This window comes from Saccopteryx leptura, chromosome 12 (genome assembly GCF_036850995.1).
Source record: "Saccopteryx leptura isolate mSacLep1 chromosome 12, mSacLep1_pri_phased_curated, whole genome shotgun sequence".
In the NCBI taxonomy this organism is placed as follows: domain Eukaryota; kingdom Metazoa; phylum Chordata; class Mammalia; order Chiroptera; family Emballonuridae; genus Saccopteryx; species Saccopteryx leptura.
The window spans coordinates 817,077-838,330 of NC_089514.1; positions in this window are offsets into that span (position 1 = coordinate 817,077).

A 21,254-nucleotide genomic window follows, 5' to 3' on the forward strand; every position below is an offset into this window, starting at 1 on the left:
CAGTTAGAGGAAATGCCCTCCTCAGGGGACAGAAGTCCCGGGAGGCACGAAAGGGCAGAGCGAGAATGCTCCAAATGGCACGGTATCTGACACAGGAGCCGCGTTAGCAGCCTGGACCCCGTCCCTAAGGGTGACTCACGTATTTCCCAGCCAGACGCCTGTCAGTCTTCCTGCGTGGAGACCACAGGGGTGCCCCACTGAACCGTGTACCCCCAAGCTCCGAGAACCCCAATCTTTTATTATGGTCTGGAAACCAGTGGCCACTGACTCTCGGGGTGGGGGAGACACTCTATTGTGGACACTGGGCGGCATCAAACCGGCCCTGTGCTTTGGGAAAACGCCGTCCTCCCGGCTGCTCCCGCAGTGGGGCCGTGGGTGCTCGCCGGGTGCGGGAGACCCCCCACAGTGGGGCCGGGGGTGCTCACCAGGCGTGGGCGACCCCCCGCAGTGGGGCCGTGGGTGCTCGCCGGGCGTGGGAGACCCCCTGCAGTGGGGCCGTGGGTGCTCGCCAGGTGTGGGCGACCCCCCACAGTGGGGCCGTGGGCGCTCACCAGGCGTGGGAGACCCCCCACAGTGGGGCCGTGGGTGCTCGCCGGGCGTGGGCGACCCCCCACAGTGGGGCCATGGGTGCTCACCAGGTGCGGGAGACCCCCCACAGTGGGGCCGTGGGTGCTCACCAGGTGTGGACGACCCCCCACAGTGGGGCCGGGGGTGCTCACCAGGCGTGGGAGACCCCCCACAGTGGGGCCAGGGGTGCTCACCAGGCGTGGGAGACCCCCCACAGTGGGGCCGTGGGTGCTCACCAGGTGTGGACGACCCCCCACAGTGGGGCCGGGGGTGCTCACCAGGCATGGGAGACCCCCCGCAGTGGGGCCGTGGGTGCTCGCCGGGCGTGGGCGACCCCCCGCAGTGGGGCCGTGGGTGCTCACCAGGCGTGGGAGACCCCCCACAGTGGGGCCGTGGGTGCTCACCAGGTGTGGACGACCCCCCACAGTGGGGCCAGGGGTGCTCACCAGGCGTGGGAGACCCCCCACAGTGGGGCCGTGGGTGCTCACCAGGTGTGGACGACCCCCCACAGTGGGGCCGGGGGTGCTCACCAGGCGTGGGAGACCCCCCACAGTGGGGCACAGGCGTGGGAGACCCCCCCACAGTGGGAGACCCCCCACAGTGGGGCCGGGGGTGCTCACTAGGCATGGACGACCCCCCACAGTGGGGCCGGGGGTGCTCACCAGGTGTGGACGACCCCCCACAGTGGGGCCGGGGGTGCTCACCAGGCATGGACGACCCCCCACAGTGGGGCCAGGGGTGCTCGCCTGGTGCGGGAGACCCCCCACAGTGGGGCCGTGGGTGCTCGCCAGGCGTGGGCGACCCCCCGGGAGCCGTCTCCCGATTGCTGAGTCTGGGTTTCCCAGGGTCCAGTTTCAGTGGTTCTGTGCACGGCACGTGTCCTGATGCCCCAGCATCATGGAGTCACCCCACGACCCACGGTCTCATTACACCGCCCCTCTCGTGTCCAGAACCATCACACTCTTTTCCAGACCGCTTATTCTGGTTGATACGGGGATGGGTCACGTCAGAAACATGCCGTCTGTCCCGAGTGTGACGGGCACTGTCACAGGACTCCACGTGTCCCCTAAAGTAGTCAAGCTCGGCGTGAGCTCCGTCAGCCCACTAACCAGGTACTCCGTGTTCAAAAGCAGCCCTGAGGGATGTAGATGTTCCCACACACCCTGGTCCCTCCACGGTCGCTGCTCCCGTCACCTGACCCCGCAGAGTGCTTGTCCTGCGCGGGCGTGTCCCAGCTTCCCCGCGAGGCCCCCTGAAAACGCCCCTCTGTCCGCTTGGCTGTGGGTCTGCGCGGAGCACCAGCCCCTCACCGCGGTCTCAGCAGGGCGGGGGGAGGGGCGGGACGTGGGTGGGGTGTCTCTGCGGTCGTGATGTAAATACTAAAACAGAACGGGAAACCTGTTCCTTTCTTCCTCCTCCTCCTCCTCCTCCTCCTTCTCCTCCTCCTCCTCTTCCTCCTCCTCCTCCTTGTCCTCCTCCTCCTCCTCCTCCTCATCTTCCTCCTCCTCCTCCTCCTCCTCCTCGTCCTCCTCCTCCTCTTCCTCCTCCTCCTCCTCCCCATCCTCCTCCTCCTCCTCCCCTCCTCCTCCTCCTTCTCTTCCTTCTCCTCCTCCTCCTCGTCCTCCTCCTCCTCCTCTTCGTCCTCCTCCTCCTCCTCTTTCTCCTCCTCCTCCTCTTCCTCCTCCTCCTCCTTGTCCTCCTCCTCCTCCTCCTCCTCATCTTCCTCCTCCTCCTCCTCCTCCTCCTCCTCCTCGTCCTCCTCCTCCTCTTCCTCCTCCTCCTCCTCCCCATCCTCCTCCTCCTCCTCCCCTCCTCCTCCTCCTTCTCTTCCTCCTCCTCCTCCTCCTCTTCGTCCTCCTCCTCATCTTCGTCCTCCTCCTCCTCCTCTTCCTCCTCCTCCTCCTCCTCTTCGTCCTCCTCCTCCTCCTCTTCCTCCTCCTCCTCCTCCTCCTCTTCCTTCTCCTCCTCCCCCTCCTCTTCCTCCTCCTCCTCCTCATCCTCCTCATCTTCCTTCTTTTCCGAGTGTTTTTCCGGCCAGGTGGGTTGGCAGGCCCGGCTGCAGACATTCGGAGACACTCTGTGCCAAGCTGGGACGCGATCAGATGATTCTGTTGTGTTTGATTTCTTTTTTTCCAGCGTGTGATAGGGAAAAAAATTATAACTGACTCTGGGCCGTATTTCTTTTGAAATTCAAAAATAAATTTTTTCTTTTTTCCTTTCACGGAGGCCGTCCGTGGGTCCACGTGCTTGGGGTTGTGTTGTTTGTAACTTTCCAGGCCACGTTAGGGAGAGAAGACGTGACTTGGTCAAGGCCGGATGAAGAATCGCCCCAACCCGTGGACCGAAAGGGGTCCAGTGCCGTGAGACGAACCCAAACCGGCCGGTTTCCTGTGGCCAGGACCGGTCAGGGATGGGGACGTGGGTAGATCATAGAGGTTATCTATCGGCAGGAATGCACCATCAGCCACTGGTGATTTAGAACAGAGATTAGGGTCCCGGAGCCCTGGGGAAGCGAGAGGGAGAGAGAAGTGAGGGGGGTTCTCAGGGGCTCCCTGGGGACGTGTGGGGCTCTGACAATGTGGGAGCTCCCACCAGCACCGGCTCCCTCGGGGGCCGCAGCCCGGCAGATGGCCCCCAGCCCGCACGCTGGCCCCTGGAGAATACCAACCTCTGTCCACAGCTCGGGGAGGCCTCTTGTGGGCGCTCACGGGGAGAGGGGAGCACTGGGCTGTGCTGTCGCCGGTTCCCTTTGGAAAGCAGAGGATTGCGGGGAGACCGGGAAGGCAACACGCAGGTCGGCACGTTACTTTCGATTCGAAGACGTGTCACACGGACAGCCACTGTTTACCTGTGGGTCTGTGGGCTGGCCTTGGACAAGGATGTCATCTGATTGAATCCAAAGTTCCCAGCACAGCGAGTAAATAAACAAACAAATAAATCAACCCAAACTTAAAAGGATAACCCAAGACTCCGTGGTGGCAGCACAGGGGGCTTCTTTTGTCTGCGGCATAATAATAGCTTTCCTTGCTGTGATGTTGTAGCCGTTTCTTAGAATTCGTTCACTCGAGGGCATTGTTTGTAAGACCATGATTTATGGCCACCGCAGACAATATAAAAACCATACATCCAAGCTTCAAAGCGTAAAAACAAAAGGGATTTTTTTTTCTCTGTGACATGACGCCGTTTAAAAAAAAAAAAAAAATCCTAAGACGAACAACTCAATTATCTTAAAAGCCTATGTCTCTGTCTTCATCTGGGAGATATATATTAATATGCTCCGTTTCTCCAGAGGGAGAGTTGGGCCAGCCCCCCAACGCCAAGTGTCAACAGCAGGGGGACTGTGGGGGGCCGGGGGCTCTTGGGAAGTCTCTACTGCAGTTTCCTGCAAACCTGAAACTACTCTAAACAACCAAGTCTAACTAATTCTAAATATAGCGCACATCACATGTCTTTAAAGAAAGAAGAAACAGCAAACGCACAGAACGTCATGATAGCATTCGCACCCACCGCTCGCGAAGCATTTTCATAAAGAAAAAGAAAGTACGACGTTTAGAAACGACACCGCAGGCAAGGCGTGTGTTTCTGAGAATTTGGGGCAACAGGTTGGGCTGAAACGAGAGAGGTTGGGTCTCTCTCATGAACGCACAGAAACGAGCTATTCCTGAATCAGAACAGAAATCAGTTCGTAGCTGAGCTGAGAAGAAAGAGAAGGAACGTCTCAGGCCAGAGGGGAGAGAGAGAGGGAGGCGCACGGGTGGACGGGCCAGACGGGGGCTCACGGGAGCTCCAGCTCAGACGCAGGGGCCCCCCGGGTTCTGTCCTCCCGGGGAACACGAGCCTGAGGCCGGCCGACGTGCCTCCCACCGGTCAAACACGGGACGGCGCTCATGTTGGACGAGAGAAGCGAAGCGGCTGCTGCACGTCCTGCGCCCGTGGGAAGCGAGAAAGGGAGAAACGTCCACGAGAAGCAGAAATCTCAGAACGTGCGGCCCTGACCACCAACTGGACAGGAGCTCAAACCTGCACACACTCCCGGCGGGACTTGCGGTTTCCCTCGGGCCGGCGACCACCACGTGGCCGTGAAGGCAGCTGCGCAGAGCGGCCCGGGGACTCCCCACAATGCACCACGTCTCCCCAGCGATGAGTCCCCGACCAGCACGACAGAGCCTGGAAGACCCAGAGCGGCATAACGGAAGACCTGAGGCCACCACAGGGACGTCCCCGCGGGCCACGTCAGGCATCGGAGGACAACAGAACTCCGGCCTCAAGGCGCTGAGAGGACGCGGCTGGCGGCTCAAGAGTCAGAGCAGAATGAATGCGCAGAAGAGAAACCGAGCACGCTCAGTGTCGTCGACCGGACGGCTACGGCACGATCTGCTTCGGTGGGAAAGGAATGGGTAAAACGTGGACCGCAGAGAGAGCCGGTGAGCGGGTCCAGGCTAGGAACACACTGACCCAAAGGATTTCCTCGTGTGTGTGTGTGTGTGTGTGTGTGTGTGAACTCATCATCGGGAGTGGATGTGTCTGTGAACACAGCAGCTTCCTGGCTGCCCTCAAAGGTCACAGGACAGCGGTCTGTCTCGTCGGGATGCCGCCGCCACCAAGGTGCCTGGGAGGTGACATCCCGACCTGGCCACCAAGGGCAGTGACAACTGCCCTGAACTCACACAATCAGTATTGCAGTGACTGCTAAAATAGTCCCCTTTGGAGTAGTGTTTCATATATAAAAAAACAAAACCTGGTTTGGAGCCCTCGCCAGTTAGCTCAGTGGTAGAGCATTGGCCTGGTGTGCAGGAGTCCCGGGTTCGATTCCCTGCCAGGGCACACAGGAGAAGCGCCCATCTGCTTCTCCACCCCTCCCCCTCTCCTTCCTCTCTGTCTCTCTCTTCCCCTCCCGCAGCCAAGGCTCCACTGGAGCAAAGTTGGCCCGGGCGCTGAGGATGGCTCCATGGCCTCTGCCCCAGGCGCTAGAATGGCTCTGGTTGCAACAGAGCGACGCCCCAGATGGGCAGAGCATTGCCCCCTGGTGGGCATGCTGGGTGGATCCTAGTCGGACACATGCGGGAGTCTGTCTGTCTGCCTCCCTGCTTCTAACTTCAGAAAAATACAAAAACAAACAAACAAAAAAACTTGTTTGATGTTTTAATATGAGTGTGAGAATAACGTTTTGGGCTCATGGAGCGCTGGGGTGAGTCCCCCTCAGGGGGTTTTGAGACTCAACCTGTAGCCCACGGTCCGTTGGTGGCTGGGAACACCGAGACAGAAAGAAAAACAGACCCGATCTCCCTTGTTGGGGAAGTGGCCGTGTTTGATTGTCAGTTTCCTTGACTCGTCTTAGGGGGGAATAAAAGCCAGAGGTCCCGGTGGCTGGACAGCGACCTTCTCCTGGACTCTGCTCTCACTTGTTCACTGCGGGCAGCTCCCGATCTCCACCTGAAGCCACAGAGCCAGGGCCCAGCCCAGCCCTCACGCGTCCCTCGGGGGACGGAGGCAGAAACCGGGACCACACACAGGAGGGGGATGAACGCGAGCCAAGCCTGCGTCCGACGGCAGCAGCAGCGCGTCGGCCCTCCCGGTGCGGGAACTGGTGCCGACGACGCCCTCCACCCTGACCTGTGACGGGAGCTGTGACGTGCGCAGAAGTCGCCCCGTGGAGGAGGGAGCGGTCTCTACACAAACCCGGGTCAGCGGAGAAGTAGTGTGTCCCGGATGGAAGTCACGTCTGAATTCCAGCCGCTGCCTTGGGGGGGGGGTGGTGTCAGGCCGGGCAGAGACCCCAAGGTCACCGCTCTGTGCCCCAAACAAATTCCCTCTCGGAGGGCGGAAGCGGGGGGTGGGGGGAGCACCTGTCACAAGCAGACGGGGTCTCAGTGACTCTCAGACACTCTCCTCCTCCATGTCACCGAGAGGGGGCTGCTGTCACTGTGCAGGTAACTGCTCCCCCCCTGCTTTCCTGGAGCCAGCCCCCCCAAACACCTCTCGTGCCCCCTGCCCTCAGCCGGGTTCAGCCGCAGAAGCACGTTGTCCCCGTTGGACTCCGATCCCTTTGTGATGGGACAACGTCCCCCGGCTGGCCGGCTGGGATGTCATTCCCGCAGGATTAAATCTGAGCGGGTCAAGTGATCTCACGGATCTCATGATCACGACCAACTGACCCGGGGCTGCCTCAGGCACAGGTCTGTCCGCCGTCACAGACTCACATTTCTAAATGAAAAGACCCGTTTGAAAAAGGATGGTGAGTTCTGGTCCCGACGACCTCCTTCCTTGTTCCGGAACCGTCCTGACGCGTTCACGACTCAGCGCTCTCTCAGCGGCAGTGGGACTTCAGAGGAAAAATACCCTGTCTGCTCTGTTCCGGGAGGTCCCTTTCTCCAGACGCTCTGCGACAGCCCTGTTCAGACACCGCGGGTTCTACGGGAAACCCGTGGCCCCCAGCCCGATTGGCAGTCGGTTATAAAGGCGGGGAAAATTCGCAGAGCTGTTTAATACTATTCAACGTTGTGAACTTTTGTCCTGTTGGCTGGTCTCTCTCGCTGACACACTAAAGTTGACGGCCACTGGGCACAGGTCATCGGACGCGGACGCTGAACCACAGCACCTGAGCGTGCACCCGGGCTGTCCCTTGGACCGTTCCCGCGGTGTTTTTGCGTGGCACCGGCCCCTTCTGAGCAGGGCGCCTTGGCGCAGGGGAAGGGAGGCTATTTGAAAGCGTGCCCCGTGTTTTTCTTTTTCCAATCGTGTTTGAGTCCTCAGTGTGGAGCTGAACGGTCGCACGGAAGCTTGAGAGGACCCGGCGGGTCGGAGGACCCGCGAGAATCACCCGCCAGGTGGGGAGAGCCTGTCTCCTCCTCAGGGACCTTCTCAGCGGCCACCTTGGCGTCCATGACGTCAAGTCTTCAGACTGGAGAGCAGCTTCAGGCCAAGCTGACCTGGCCTTCTGTCCCGGTCCTAACGGAAAGTCTCCTCCCCTCTGTGCCAAGACTTCCGCTCATTGTAAGACTTTTCTCCCTGATGTGGAGGAAGGAACCCCCCACCACGGCTCCCGGGTGAGCGCGGGGGATTCACCCTGTTCTCTGTGAGTGAGTAAGAAGGGAAGGGTTGGAACCTGGAGGAACACTCGTGAGCAATGACACGTTGCTTCTGCTGCGTCCTCAGAGCCGCTGTCCGCGTGTGCTGTTCCCTCCCAGCCGCCACCGAGGGGTCCTTGCTATTTCAGCGCCCGCCCGCCCGTCAGAGCGCTGGGCGGGGCTGCGGGGGGCGAGGAGGAGGCCGGTGGGGAGCTGAGTCGCCGGCAAGGTCCATCGGAGGCAGTGCCCACCTGTCGGGCGGGTTGGGTGCTTGGCACTGGGGCCTGGCGGGCACCTTGGAGCAGCACCAGAGGCCGGGCCTGCCTGTGGAGCCACCTGCCGAAAACCACCTCAAACACCATCCCCGGGTTCTCTTTGCCAACACCCGGGGCTGAGGGACTCACTTGGTCCAAGGCGGCTCACCCGCCTTCTTCTAATGATACTGACAGTAAGTAAATAAACTGCGGTCCTTGCGAGCAGGAAGGGAAGACACAGAGACGCGTGTCAGGGTCTCACAGGTCCCCGATACTGTGCTTCCTCTAGAGTCAGCACTGAGGAGCTCAGGACTCGCCATGCTTTGAACGCGTCCTGAGACCCTCCTAATAATTTTTTTTTTTTTTTGTATTTTTCTGAAGCTGGAAACGGGGAGAGACAGTCAGACAGACTCCCGCATGCGCCCGACCGGGATCCACCCAGCACGCCCACCAGGGGCGACGCTCTGCCCACCAGGGGGCGACGCTCTGCCCCTCCGGGGCGTTGCTCTGCGGCAACCAGAGCCATTCTAGCGCCTGGGGCAGAGGCCAAGGAGCCATCCTCAGCGCCCGGGCCATCTTTGCCCAATGGAGCCTTGGCTGCGGGAGGGGAAGAGAGAGACAGAGAGGAAGGAGAGGGGGGGGGTGGAGAAGCAAATGGGCGCTTCTCCTATGTGCCCTGGCCGGGAATTGAACCCGGGTCCCCCGCACGCCAGGCTGACGCTCTACCACTGAGCCAACCGGCCAGGGCTTAACCCTCCTAATAATTTCCAGTTTCTCCCACGAGAGGCCTGGCACCGGGAGGAGGTCAGAGATGCCTCCCGTTCTGGTCCCGTACACCACCCTGCACGTGGCAACGGCCTCCCGGAGTCAGGGAGAGCCGGGCAGAGGCCAGCACACGCCGTGGGCTCTCAGGCCAGCCCCTCCGTCTTTGCGGGGAGCCCAGGAGTGAGTGACACAATGATTTAGGGTCTGACTCAGCCATAAAAAAAAAAAAAAAAAAAAAAAAGGACACAGACCCCTGAATAACCGTGAAGAAGAAATGCATGTTTCCGACACGTTGAATCTTTTCATCCCCCTCTTTCTAAAATCTGTTACCCCGTCAGGCCTTCCGGTCAGCAAGTGGGATGAAATCACTGATTGTTTTTTCCAAACCCACCCGCGCTGACGCTTGGAGGGAGAGAGAGCCAGTTTTCCCCTCTTGGTGGGCGGAGAGCGTGGTCACACACGTTTGAAACTTTCAACTCAGAGCAACTCCGAGGGTCCGGGTGGTTATCCGAACTTTACACATCAGGAAGGGGAGCCTCAGGTTGCCTCCCACCCGGGTGTCGGGGAGTCGGCTGGCTCGGGGGGTGGGGGGAGGCAGGTGCATCTAAAACCCTTGGCCAAGCTGGAGGCTCCCTGGACAGGGACACAGGCCCTGTGATGACAGGACTTGAGGCTCACAAGGGTGGTTTTCCTTGTCCCATTTTTCTTTTCCTCGTCACCCCTCCACTTTTTGTCCAGGGACTGCTCTGCCCTCACGTCCGAGGGACGCGCCGTTCCAGGCGTTTAGAAGTCTGAGTAAACAACACACGCCAGGGCAAGACACCAGCCAGCACCCAGCCCTGCCGAGAGCTCTCTCTGCGACATGAGAACGGTTCTCTTCACGAGTGTCTCCGCCGTGTCCCTCTCCGAGCGGAACCCAATTGTCCTGACAGTGATGGGTGCTCTCAGCATTGAAAGCATGCCTCAGCTGCACTTAATTGAATAAATCCTAAAACCACTTAAAACAAACAAACAAACAAACCACTTGGTTATTTTTCCATAGCTGTCATGGCAACGTAAAAACAAAACAGGCACAGAGAGTGGCTTTTCCCACAGTTTGGGTTTTTCACATTGGAGAATAGACAACGAGTAGGTAGGAAGAAACAACCACTGGAAAACCCAGTGAAATCGCATCGCGGCCATCCAAGCTGCGCCGTGGGCGTGACCCCGGTGGCTGCGGACGCGTGAGACTGAGGCACACGTGGGTCTCGTGTCCTCTCTCCTTCCTCGAACACCAGTCTTCACGCACGCGGGGTAAAAGGTTGCAGCTACTTAGTTTGCAGACTCTTTTATAATTTCCACCTTCACGACTCTCTAATTAAAACTGCCGAGAGACCCACGACAGGTGGGGAAGGAAATCTCAAACAAAAAACAACAGTCTTCAGTCAGGGGACAAAGGAGTTTTGGGTAGAATGTAAATTAGAATTAGATACAACATTCACTGTTAAATATGAATGTACCCATTTCCCCGTGGCCGCACATTTATTCCTAGTGCGTGCACACCGCCTTAAGTGTTGTATCACAAGACGTGAAAAATCGGTACTTGAAGGTTTATTTTTTTTTATTATTTTTATTTTTTTGTATTTTTCTGAAGTTGGAAACAGGGAGGCAGTCAGACAGACTCCCGCATGCGCTCGACCAGGATCCACCCAGCATGCCCACCAGGGGGCAATGCTCTGCCCATCTGGGGCGTCGCTCTGTTGCATCCAGAGCCATTCTAGCGCCCAAGGCAGAGGCCACAGAGCCATCCTCAGTGCCCGGGCCAACTTTGCTCCAATGGAGCCTTGGCTGCAGGAGGGGAAGAGAGAGACAGAGAGGAAGGAGAGGGGGAGGAGTGGAGAAGCAGATGGGCGCCTCTCCTGTGTGCCCTGTCCGGGAATCAAACCCGGGACTTCCACACGCCAGGCCGACGCTCTACCACTGAGCCAACTGGCCAGAGCACTTGAAGGGTTATTAATAAGAACGCAAACCTGAACAACCCAAGTGGCTGTAGACATTTGTAGAATGGATAAACGCATTATGTATAGGGTGGCATTATGTATAGGGTGGCCAAGTGCACTGTGACATTTTTTTTTTTGACAGAGACAGAGAGAGAGAGTCAGAGAGAGGGACAGATAGGGACAGACAGACAGGAAGGGAGAAGGATGAGAAGCATCAATTCTTCATTGCGGCACCTTAGTTGTTCATTGATTGATTTCTCATATGTGCCTTAACCCAGGGGCTACAGCAGAGCGAGTGACCCCTTGCTGGAGCCAGTGACCTTGGGTTCAAGCTGGTGAGCTTTGCTCAAACCAGATGAGCCCGCGCTCAAGCTGGCGACCTCGGGTTCTTGAACCTGGGTCCTCCGCATCCCAGTCCGACGCTCTATCCACTGCGCCACCGCCTGGTCAGGCACATTTTTTTTTTTTTAAATAAAACAGGATCGTACTCAATCCTGAAAGGGAGCAGGCTGCCTCTGTCCCATTCAAACGGACGCTAAGTGTGAAAACAAGCAAAGCCACACTCGAATGGAACAACTCACCACCAGGGGCCACAGGGGCAGAGCTCTGACTTGCTCACCGTGGTGATGGTGACACGGTTGTTTTCCCCGGGGGGTTTGTTGATCTGTACGTGTAGGGTTGTTTTCTGCCTGTTTGTTGTGTTTTTTTACTTTTCTTCATGTGGGTTTTACATCACAGTAAACAAAATAAAACTTGTTGAACACGTGCTAGGAAGGGCAGGGTTAAGGATGGGAGAGAGAATACAGACACGTCTCCGAGATCCTGCAAGTCCGGTCCCAGACCACCTCCGTGAAGGGAGTATCGCAGTCAGGTGAGTCACACGAGTTTTTGGCTTCCCGCTGCATGCAAAATTATGTCTACACTGGACTGTGGCCCATCCAAGCACACAACAGTGTCGTGTCTTAAAAGCAACGTACACATCGTCATTAAAACTCCTGTATTGCTGAAAATGCTAAGCATCCTGTGAGCCCTCTGTGAGTCATAGTCTTTCTGTCTCAATGTTTCTGGCTGTCCAGCCAAGGGTGACCCCAGAAATCAAAGTGATCAAGCCACATCGTTTGGTAATGTTGTTTGTCGTCTAAAATGAAGTAATTCTCTATTTTGAAGTGTGAAAATCTTCGTGCGTGCCCAATTCTTTCTTTCTTTCTTTCTTTTTTTTTTTCCAAAATATCATCAGTTCATTTCCTTAGAGAACTGGCACTCTCTACTGAGCCCTGAACCTCATCTAGGAATTCTGTTATATAATCCAGCCAGAAGATGTTGGTCATCCAAACTGTGACTCATTTATTCGTTTACACAACAACAACAACAACATATAACGGGGAGATTTCTCTCGGTGCAGGCATGGTGCTGATTCTTGAGGCTATAAAGACACATGTGATCGGTCCTCAGTGTTAGAATCACAAGCCAAGAGCGCGTGTCAGCGAACGGTTTCCATAGGGTGTTGCAAAGTCAATGTTGAAATTCAGTCCCGGGTACAAATGAGAACAGGAGTGTAGTCCTTGTCGACTCTCTCCTGGTCTGTCTGAGAAGACGTCAGGGTTTGGAGAGTTGCCCCGAAACTTAGTTTACACGTTCAACAGGACTTTCCACGGTTCTGAGCTGGGGGAGGGAGAGGTCTTGGGAGAGGTGTGGCCAGGGGTTCCAGGGTCAACACAGCCCTGCGCCCCTGGGGAACCAACATCATGACACGGTCAACACCGGGAACGTGGTCCGTGCTGCTCTGGGAGATGAGGCCGGCTGGCCAGCCAGGGGCGGGGGGGGGACTGGTCATGGTGACCTTCTGCAAGGTGCCCAGGACCTCTGTCCTCACGACCTGAGGCAGAGCCGCACCCACTCGGCTGTGGAAGCGTCCCGCCCCTGAGACCCTGACCCACTCCAGGGTCACTCCACTGCAATTTCACAACCGTGCTCCGCAGCTGGCCCTAATAGCCTCCCGAGGGCTGCGATGTTGTTCTCGACCGTGCCTCTATCTCAGCTTCACACACACAGCACTCTGCTCCCATGTGAGGCCCAGGCCACAGAACAAAGACGTGTCCCCCGAGCACGGCGCGTGCAGACCCCGGAGCCCGCTGCGACGCCCGTGGGCCCCACGGTGCAGCTGGTGCTGCCCGTCCCTGCTGTCCACAATCGTCCGCGCTCCTGGCAGCAGCCTTGGCCTGACTCCCCGCTCCCAGTCCCCCCGGGGGTGGGGGGGTGGAGTGTGTTTCTTGCTGCTCTCAAACCCCACCCTCAGCCTGGTTCATTCTGAATGGCGATCAAGTTAAAAGAAAAAAAAAGTCCTCCTACAACTCCTCGAAGCCTCTCAGCATAAGTCCCGCCTGTAGCGTGAAGCACTCGCCTGCAATGACCGTCAGGGCCATGAGTCTGAAGCCCCTGCGGAGAGGGCCGATGTCCACGCGGCGTCCGCACCCCCCCCCCCCCCCCCCAGCTTGCCGAAGGCGCGGAGTGATCCGGACACGGTCCAGGAGGGCGGGGTCCCGCCCGATCTATTCCCGGCACCAGGGTCTGGCACCGATAACTGGCCAATAAATGTTTATTAAACGAACCCCCCCTTCTGAGGGCACGAACGCCCGTAATATATGCCATGTGTCTTGGGAGCGTGGTCACTCCCACCACCAAATCATTTCTTTGTTGTCCGACTGCCTTGGGGTTTTTTTTGTTTTTTTGTTTTACGAAAACAAGTCTTCTTTCTCCAAGAAAGGCAATTTTTTTTTCATTATTTTCTCCTGTCTGTTCAGTGAAGCCAACACTCATGGATCATTCACTGAGCCCAGCAGTTTTGTTCGATAGTGCAGGGTCACAGGAGTCAGTGGGACGCAGCGCCCCGGGGACCCCGGGAAGCCACATGGGCACCCCCGGTCCACAGGCAGCCCTCTGCGGACGTCTGCGAAGAGGGAACACGTGGTTATAGATGCAGGGAAGACGGGACACGTCCACTACCGCGGCTCTTACCGGCCACGTGGAGGGACGAGCGTGTGAGCGGGGCGTGCAGGCGGCAGACGCCGGGGAGGCCCAGACAGGTCGGGGTGACCGGGTTGCAGAGCACCGGGGAAGGACATGGTCAGAGGTGGAACCCCAGACCTCACGTCGTCCACGTCCTCGCCCAGGGGAGGCGCTGAGCTGCTCGAATGCTTAACAGGCAACACATTTCCTGATGAGAAGTTCAGCCTTTCCTCTTCAATCAACCTCTCTCCTCTCTCTCTCTCTCTCTCTCTCTCTCTCTCTGTAACATTATCTCGTTGTAAACATTCAAATACCGTTCGGATCGGGCGAGTTTATCAACGGCAAGACGCAGCAGTCGGCTCTGGCTCCCGAGGCAGAGAAGTGGGGCCGTCGAGGGTTACGGGAGAACACGCTGCCCACACCACGGGCAGACAGGCGTGACCTGGACCTGTCCTCGCGGGGGCTGGCCCGCTCCGCGTGGGGGGAACACGGCCACAGCATGCACATTACACACCGCCTTGACACCACAGCCACTAGGGGACTGCCTGCTGGGGTCACCACCAAGGGCCAGGTGCCCTGCGCAGCCCACGGCAGGGACGGGGCAGGCGTCCCTTACAGACCCCGTCGCAAGGTGACGCCCTCCCGCCCAGTCGGTCTGCGGGCTTCCGTCTCATCCTGTGGTTCCACTGAAATGTTTAGTAGCCGCCTCAAATAAATTTCTCCAAAGTTGGAGTTCTGATTGTCACCTAAAGTTTCTGTTCTACTGGTCATTTTGTCTCAGTGACGAAGAATCGTTATGGCCTCGTGCAGGCCAAAATAAAACACACGCACAGAAAAACTAGAGAATATTTAGGGTTTCTCCACCTCATTGCCCACATTCAGCTGCTAGCAAGCCCGCTTGATGTTAGCGTGGGAGCCTCCAGAATTGGATTCTGTCACACAGACTCACCAGCACCGTCCTAGACAAGTTACCTGCCGTAACCAATGCTATGGTCCTGCTATTTTTTCACTTATCCTTTTTTTGTGTGTGTGTGACAGAGAGACAGAGAGAGGGACAGATAGGGACAGACAAACAGGAAAGAGAGAGAGATGAGAAGCATCAATTCTTTTTTGAGGCTCCTTAGTTGTTCATTGATTGATTTCTCATATGTGCCTTGACCAGGGGGGCTACAGCAGACTGAGTGACCTCTTGCTCAAGCCAGCGACCTTGGGCTCAAGCCAGTGACCATAGAGTCACATCTATGATCCCACAGTCAAGCCAGTGACCCCTTGCTCAAGCTAGTGACACCATACCCAAACCAGATGAGCCCGCAGTCAAGTCGGTGACCTCAGGGTTTCGAACCTGGGTCCTCCGCATCCCAGACCTATGCTCTATCCGCTCCACCACCGCCTGGTCAGGCTCACTTAGCTATTCTTACTCTTCACAAAGTAGCTGGTGTGATGTTCTGAAAACAAAACTCAAGTCCTGTCACTGCTCTTGATCAAACTCCTGTAGTATTTCCTACGCTGAGGAGGACACCTAGTCTTCCCCCCACCCCCCATCACCGGCCCTGACGCGGGCTGACCTTCGACCACCTGTGACGTCATCTGCTAAAACCGTCTCCGTGTCCCCGAGCTCAGCCTGCTCCGCGCTGGAGCTCACCTCAGACCTCTGCGCCGTGCCTCCTCCGTCTTGACCCCCTCCCCCACGCCGTCGGGGGAGACAGTGTCCATTCCTCTGTGTCGTATCCTCTCATCAAAGCGGCCTTTCCTGACCGTCTGGTCTAACCAGTCTAACTCTGTCTCTCCATGTAGCTGAACGTCACTTTATCTGCCACAGGGGCAGACCAGACGCCACCGTACGTATCATCCTGCTGCAGATATTTCCTGTCCCTTCCTCCTGAAAAGTACACTCCTCACGAGCACAAACCCTGCGCTGTGAACACCTGCCCCTGCCAGCGGGCACACTGTGCCCCATCGATGCCCGGCCAATGGAGAGCGCACCCTCAGCTCTTTACGGAAACCTGAAAAATGATTTTTTATGTTGGTAGTAAGAATTGTTTCTCTTAAAAATATAAAAACAAACAAAAAAACCCACAACCCACTGATTTTGTGTTTGAATGCCCCAACGATTTGAGGAGAAGGTCTTGAAAGTTTCTTCTCCTGTATCTTTTCTCGCCGTAAGGCTGGCCAGAACTTCCACACAAAGGAGAGGACCTGGCCAGTACGGTGATCCTTCACCTTTACCGAGGGCTTAGGCGCTGCGTCCTGGTCACGGTTCTCTAGTTATATCAGCTGACTGAACTGCTGCCAGCCGCAAAGGTTTGCTGTTCCTCTCCTGACCTTCCGTGCAGGAGACGGAGGTGTTGAGACATTAAATGCCTCCTGCGATTGTAACCATCGGAACAGCCTAAACAAGGAAGTGACTTTGCCGATCTTCATCCCGGGAGTGGACCGGGCTGGTGTCTGACCCGGAATCTCCAACCTCCAGAACCGCTGTTTGCGCACCCCCCACCAGCCCCCACCCCCCGGTAAACGGTATTCTATGAAGACAACCTGAGTGGACAAAGACAAGACACCTACTATGGACGAGCGTGACAATGACACGGAAGAAAGGAATTCCAGGCCAGGACCCACTGTATTCTATCCATTTTGAGGAATCCTGCCAGACAATTCTTAAAAAAAAAAAAAAAAAAAAAGACAACTTTCTTAGGTGTGATTTGCGTACACGGAAGCACGTTTGTTCACGCCGCACTGCGGGACGAGTTTCGACAAAGGTGCGCCCTGTTCTAGGCACAGACCTCCTCCTCTGTCCCCCAAAGTTTTCTCCTGCCCTTCATGAAGGCGTGGCTGCCCAGCCCCGGGTCCCGGGGGCCTCTGTTCTGCCTTCCGTTGTCACATATCAGTCTTGCCTTTTCTCTGAGGTCACGGGAATGGACTTAAACAGTTAAAAAAAAAATTCTTAGCGATTCCTTGAGGGTTTACAATATAGCTATCAACTTATCCGAACCCAGGTCATATTTCTGCTCCTGTAACCTAACGTAATAGAGAAACTCTATCCTATAGTGTCTAACATACTAATGAAGTAAGCCTATAATATAAAAAGGGGTTTATAGAAAGCCACCCAGGTGCATCTCAGGAAGTATCAAACCCAGCTCGTCACTGTGATCTGATCCCGCCCATCCCGTGATCACAGTTCTGCATTCTGTAACAAATCGGGAGTCTGTATTCAGTCCTGTGCTTCCACCTCTGGCTTGAGTCTTCGTTACAGTTTGACAGCCTGGCCCCCTCCTGGAATGAGGGTCGATAGCGCTGACTGGGAACCAGAGACCTCCGCCGTCCGGCTGACGCACACGGAGAGTTAACATCAGAGCGGGAAGAATGACCCCTCAGGCCTCTCCTGTCTCTCCGACCGGGCTGGGGCTTCCAGTTCCGATTCTCGGATAAGGTCAAGGGGCCGCAGAAGTCCCACCAGCCATGAAGAGAAGAAAGAACTCTTTCTCCCTCAGGAGAAACCCCTTTCATTTTGTGATGTCATTGTTAGTTACTCACAGTCCACTTAGAGATAGATATGTGATACATCTAACCATACGTTAGAATTTTTACTTGCTGTCATTCGGTGTCTTCTGAGGAAGTTGAGAGATGAGAAGATGGGAAGTCTAGAGGAAGGAGTCTGAAACCAGCCCTCTCATCTCTAACTTCTAGTTCGCTTTGTGTCCATCTGTGAAACTGAGTTTTTTCTTTGTTCGAAGATGGCTTTGTTTCCACTTACCTGTTACGTCCGCTCTATGCATTTAAAGTACATTCTATTATATTTCCAGGAAATTGAGCTCTTCCCCCCCCAAACAGTAGGCTGAATATTTTTTAGATGTTTTGTTTAAACTGTAGCTCAGATGGAGTCAAACTGGATCGGATATTTAATTCTAGTCTGGAAACCAGGGAGTGGGGACCCCCCGAAGGGCCTGGACTTGTCATGTGAAGAAGAAGGCGTCATGTTTCCTTGGTGCCTCTGAGCTCCAGTGGAGTTGACCAGTCTGACTCTGCTACCTGTGTGTCCTGGTGGCTCTATTCACCCCGTCCACGGCCACCACGCAGGACGCAGAGCCCAAAACACGAGACGATCCGTCGTCACCGCCGTTCCCCCGGGGACGTGGCGCCGCCTCACGTGACGGACGGACATGGGGACACGGGCCGGGTCAGGTGGTGTCGGCGTGAACCTCGGGGGCCCCGCAGGCTCTGCTCACACAGCCGCACTGTCCTCCCCCCCAGGCCCTGGCCTCGAGGGCGGTGCCAGCTGGCCCAGGACCCTGGCTTCCCCGTGTGCCTGCCCCTGGACACGCTCTCTCTTGGGCTTGCCGTCCCTGGAGCCTCCGGTAGATGCCGCGGTCCTGTTCTGCGGGACACCCCTTGGGGCTCAGGCCAAGGTCCTCCTCGGTGGACCCAGGTCAGCTCTGATTCAGCCTTTGTCCAGCTGGGAGGTCCTGCACATCCACGTCCCCTCCAGACCCCGTGCCCCCTGCTGACCAGGGGCTGACTGTGCGCTCTCGCTTCCTGGGTGTCCTCAGGACAACTGGACTTCACATCCCTGTGGAGGGGGCCCTGGGGTCGTCCCAAGGGCTGCTCTGGGGTCTCTGCTGCTGTCCCCCCCTCTGTGGCCAGGTTTTCGTTTGGTTTTCTTTTGTTTTACTTTCACGTTTGTCTTGTCAGCGGGTAAACGACCTGCGGTCCTGCTGCCGTTGTGACATAAAAAGCCGACATTCGGGGCTCTGGCGGAGAGGAAAGGGGTTTGCTCTCATGCCGGCCGCCTGAGAAGGTGGGGGTTCCTGTCCTCCCAAACCCGTCCCTGCGGCTCGGACGCGTTGGCCAGATGAGATCGGGAGTTGAGGGGGTTCGGGATGGAGAAGGGGGGCTCCCGAGAGAGAGTTCTTTCTTCTCTTCATGGCTGGTGGGACTTCTGCGGCCCCTTGACCTTATCAGAGAATCGGAACTGGAAGCCCCAGCCCGGTCGGAGAGACAGGAGAGGCCTGAGGGGTCATTCTTCCCTCTCTGATGTTAACTCTCCGTGTGCGTCAGCCGGACGGCGGAGGTCTCTGGTTCCCAGTCAGCGCTATCGACCCTCATTCCAGGAGGGGGCCGGGCTGTCGAACTGTAAGGAAGACTCAAGCCAGAGGTGGAAGCACAGGACTGAATACAGACTCCCGATTTGTTACAGAATGCAGAACTGTGATCACGGGATGGGCAGGATCAGATCACAGCGACGAGCTGGGTTTGATACTTCCTGAGATGCACCTGGGTGGCTTTCTACTAAGTCTCAGAGGCTTACGTCACGAGTATACTGTTATTTCCACTCTGCCCATGGCTAGACAGAGCAGGGTCAGTCCCGGAGCACGTCCCCAGAACGGACGGTCGGTGGCTCTTGTGTGGCCTCCTACGGTTCATTTCCATCTGACGCTCCCCAGACGGCTCCTCCCCCCTTGGACCACCTACCTTTTCCTCCCTGGGGGCTTCCTGGACAACGCCCCTCGGTTCAGTTCCCCCCACTTTCCTGATGCATAACCACGCCCTGTTCACAGCTACCCATTAGACCAGGCATCCCCAAACTATAGCCCGCGGGCCGCGTGAGGCCCCCTGAGGCCATTTATCCAGCCCCGCGCCGCACTTCTGGAGGGGGCACCTCTTTCATTGGTGGTCAGTGAGAGGAGCACTGTATGTGGCGGCCCTCCAATGGTCTGAGGGACAGTGAACTGGCCCTCTGTGTAAAAAGTTTGGGGACCCCTGACTTAGGCCCTTTTCCTCGTCACCCCTCACCCGCCACCCCTGCCAAGCCCGCCAGCGTGCGGGGGCGTCTGCGTCTGCGCAGTCTCAGGATCCGGGGCAGCTCAGAGCTCACACCAGCCAGCGCGCCCTCCTCGGCGGTCAGTTAAGCACATCAGGACGGTCACTGGATTGTGGACCACATTGCCCACGCTGTCCCTCGCGTTGATGAGTTACGTTCGTCGGATGCGGGTCTGTGTCCTGGCGGGGGCTGTGTGGTCTCGGGCAGGGGGCGGGCGAGCGGGCGAGCGGGGGGGGGGGGGGAAGCTGGGTCTTTTCCTGGATTGTTCCGTTCTCCCCCTGAGGTTTAGACCGGTCGGGATGACCCTGACCCTGAGACGAGACGGGACCGACGGCCCCCAGACCCGCCCGAGTGAACGCGGAGTGAGAAGCGGGACTCCGTCGCCGTCGCCTCTCGGCCTGGAAACGGAAAGAGGGGTGAAGACCCCGGTTTCCCCGCGAGAAGGCAGGGCCGGGGCGCGGGAAGTGCGTTTGTGCATTTTAGTCCCACGCGGGCAAGGTCCACAGCGTCCTGGGGCAACGCTGGACACTTCCACCCGCCTGCTTCCCGCCCACCCCTCTCAGGACCCCTGCCCCTGCCCTCCAGGGCCCCCCGAGACCAGGAGCACACAGTGCAGTCGTAAACACATGGTTTCAAATTGGTGATGTGAATGCCGGATTGGTGGGATTGTTCTAAAAATAACCAAGCAGAACAAGTTTAATTGTTTTTGAAAGTTTCTTCTTGTAAACCACAATAAACTCCGGTTTTGTGTTTGCCCGGCTAATATGGTTTCTCTTGAAGCTGCTTAGATGGCTCTGTCTTAAATATTTAAAACATATGATTTGTACGGGCTATAAATATCCCTGGAGAATGGTGAGCCGTGATTGGTCCCACCTGCCTCTCCGCTAGGGGCCACATCTGGGGCTGGTTACCAGGCTCTGGTGGATTCTTCAATCTGTCTGTGACAGGGTTCTTCTCCCTGAGCTGAGCCCGGGCAGGGACAAAGTGACCGGTCCCTGTCTCTGCTGATAAGTCCTTGTTGAAAGCTTCCCCATCCTCACCCTGGCGTCCATCCCAAGCACTGCCCTCCCTGTCCCAGTCCCGGCCACCTCCCTGAGATGGGTTGCATTGGGTGTCCATAGTGGTCCAAGTGAGCTCTGAGTGTCAGTGAGGGGCGCTGACCACTGGCGGTCAAAACTCCGCCTCTAACTTCTGACTCCTCCCCCAAAACTTAACTCCCATTAGCCTACTGATGACACAGACTGCTAACACGTATGTTGTATGTGACACGTATCACGCACTACCTTCTCACAGTAAAGGGAGCTAGAGAAGAGGACGTGTTATGAGGAAAACACACTTCCTCTGCTGTGTTTATTGAGGTCGTGAGTTTACATCATCCATCAGTATCCACCTCAACACCGTCTTACGTGATGCAAAACCCTGTAGATGTCACAGTGTTACGGACACTAGACGTCAGAAGTGAAACTATGATGTGAAGGAGAAATTCTTATTTATTTGGCAGGTGTCACGATTTGTGCCTTGCAAACAAAGAAGCAACAGTGTGTTTGATTTCTGATATCCTAGAATAATCCCAGGGCTGCTTTTCGGTAGTTAAAAAAAAATTCCTCCCCCTCAATTTTTCTAATATAGCTACTGAGCAAAAGTCTGCGTCTAAGTGGACCCAGGCAGGTCACACCCACGCTGTCCGAGGTCCCGCTGCACACGGTGTCTTCAACCAGCCCGGTGCGCGCGGCTTTACGGAGCGCGGTGGTCTCGGTAGCTCAAGGGAGACGCGGCGGGTCCGCCCCGGTTAGAGGCTGAC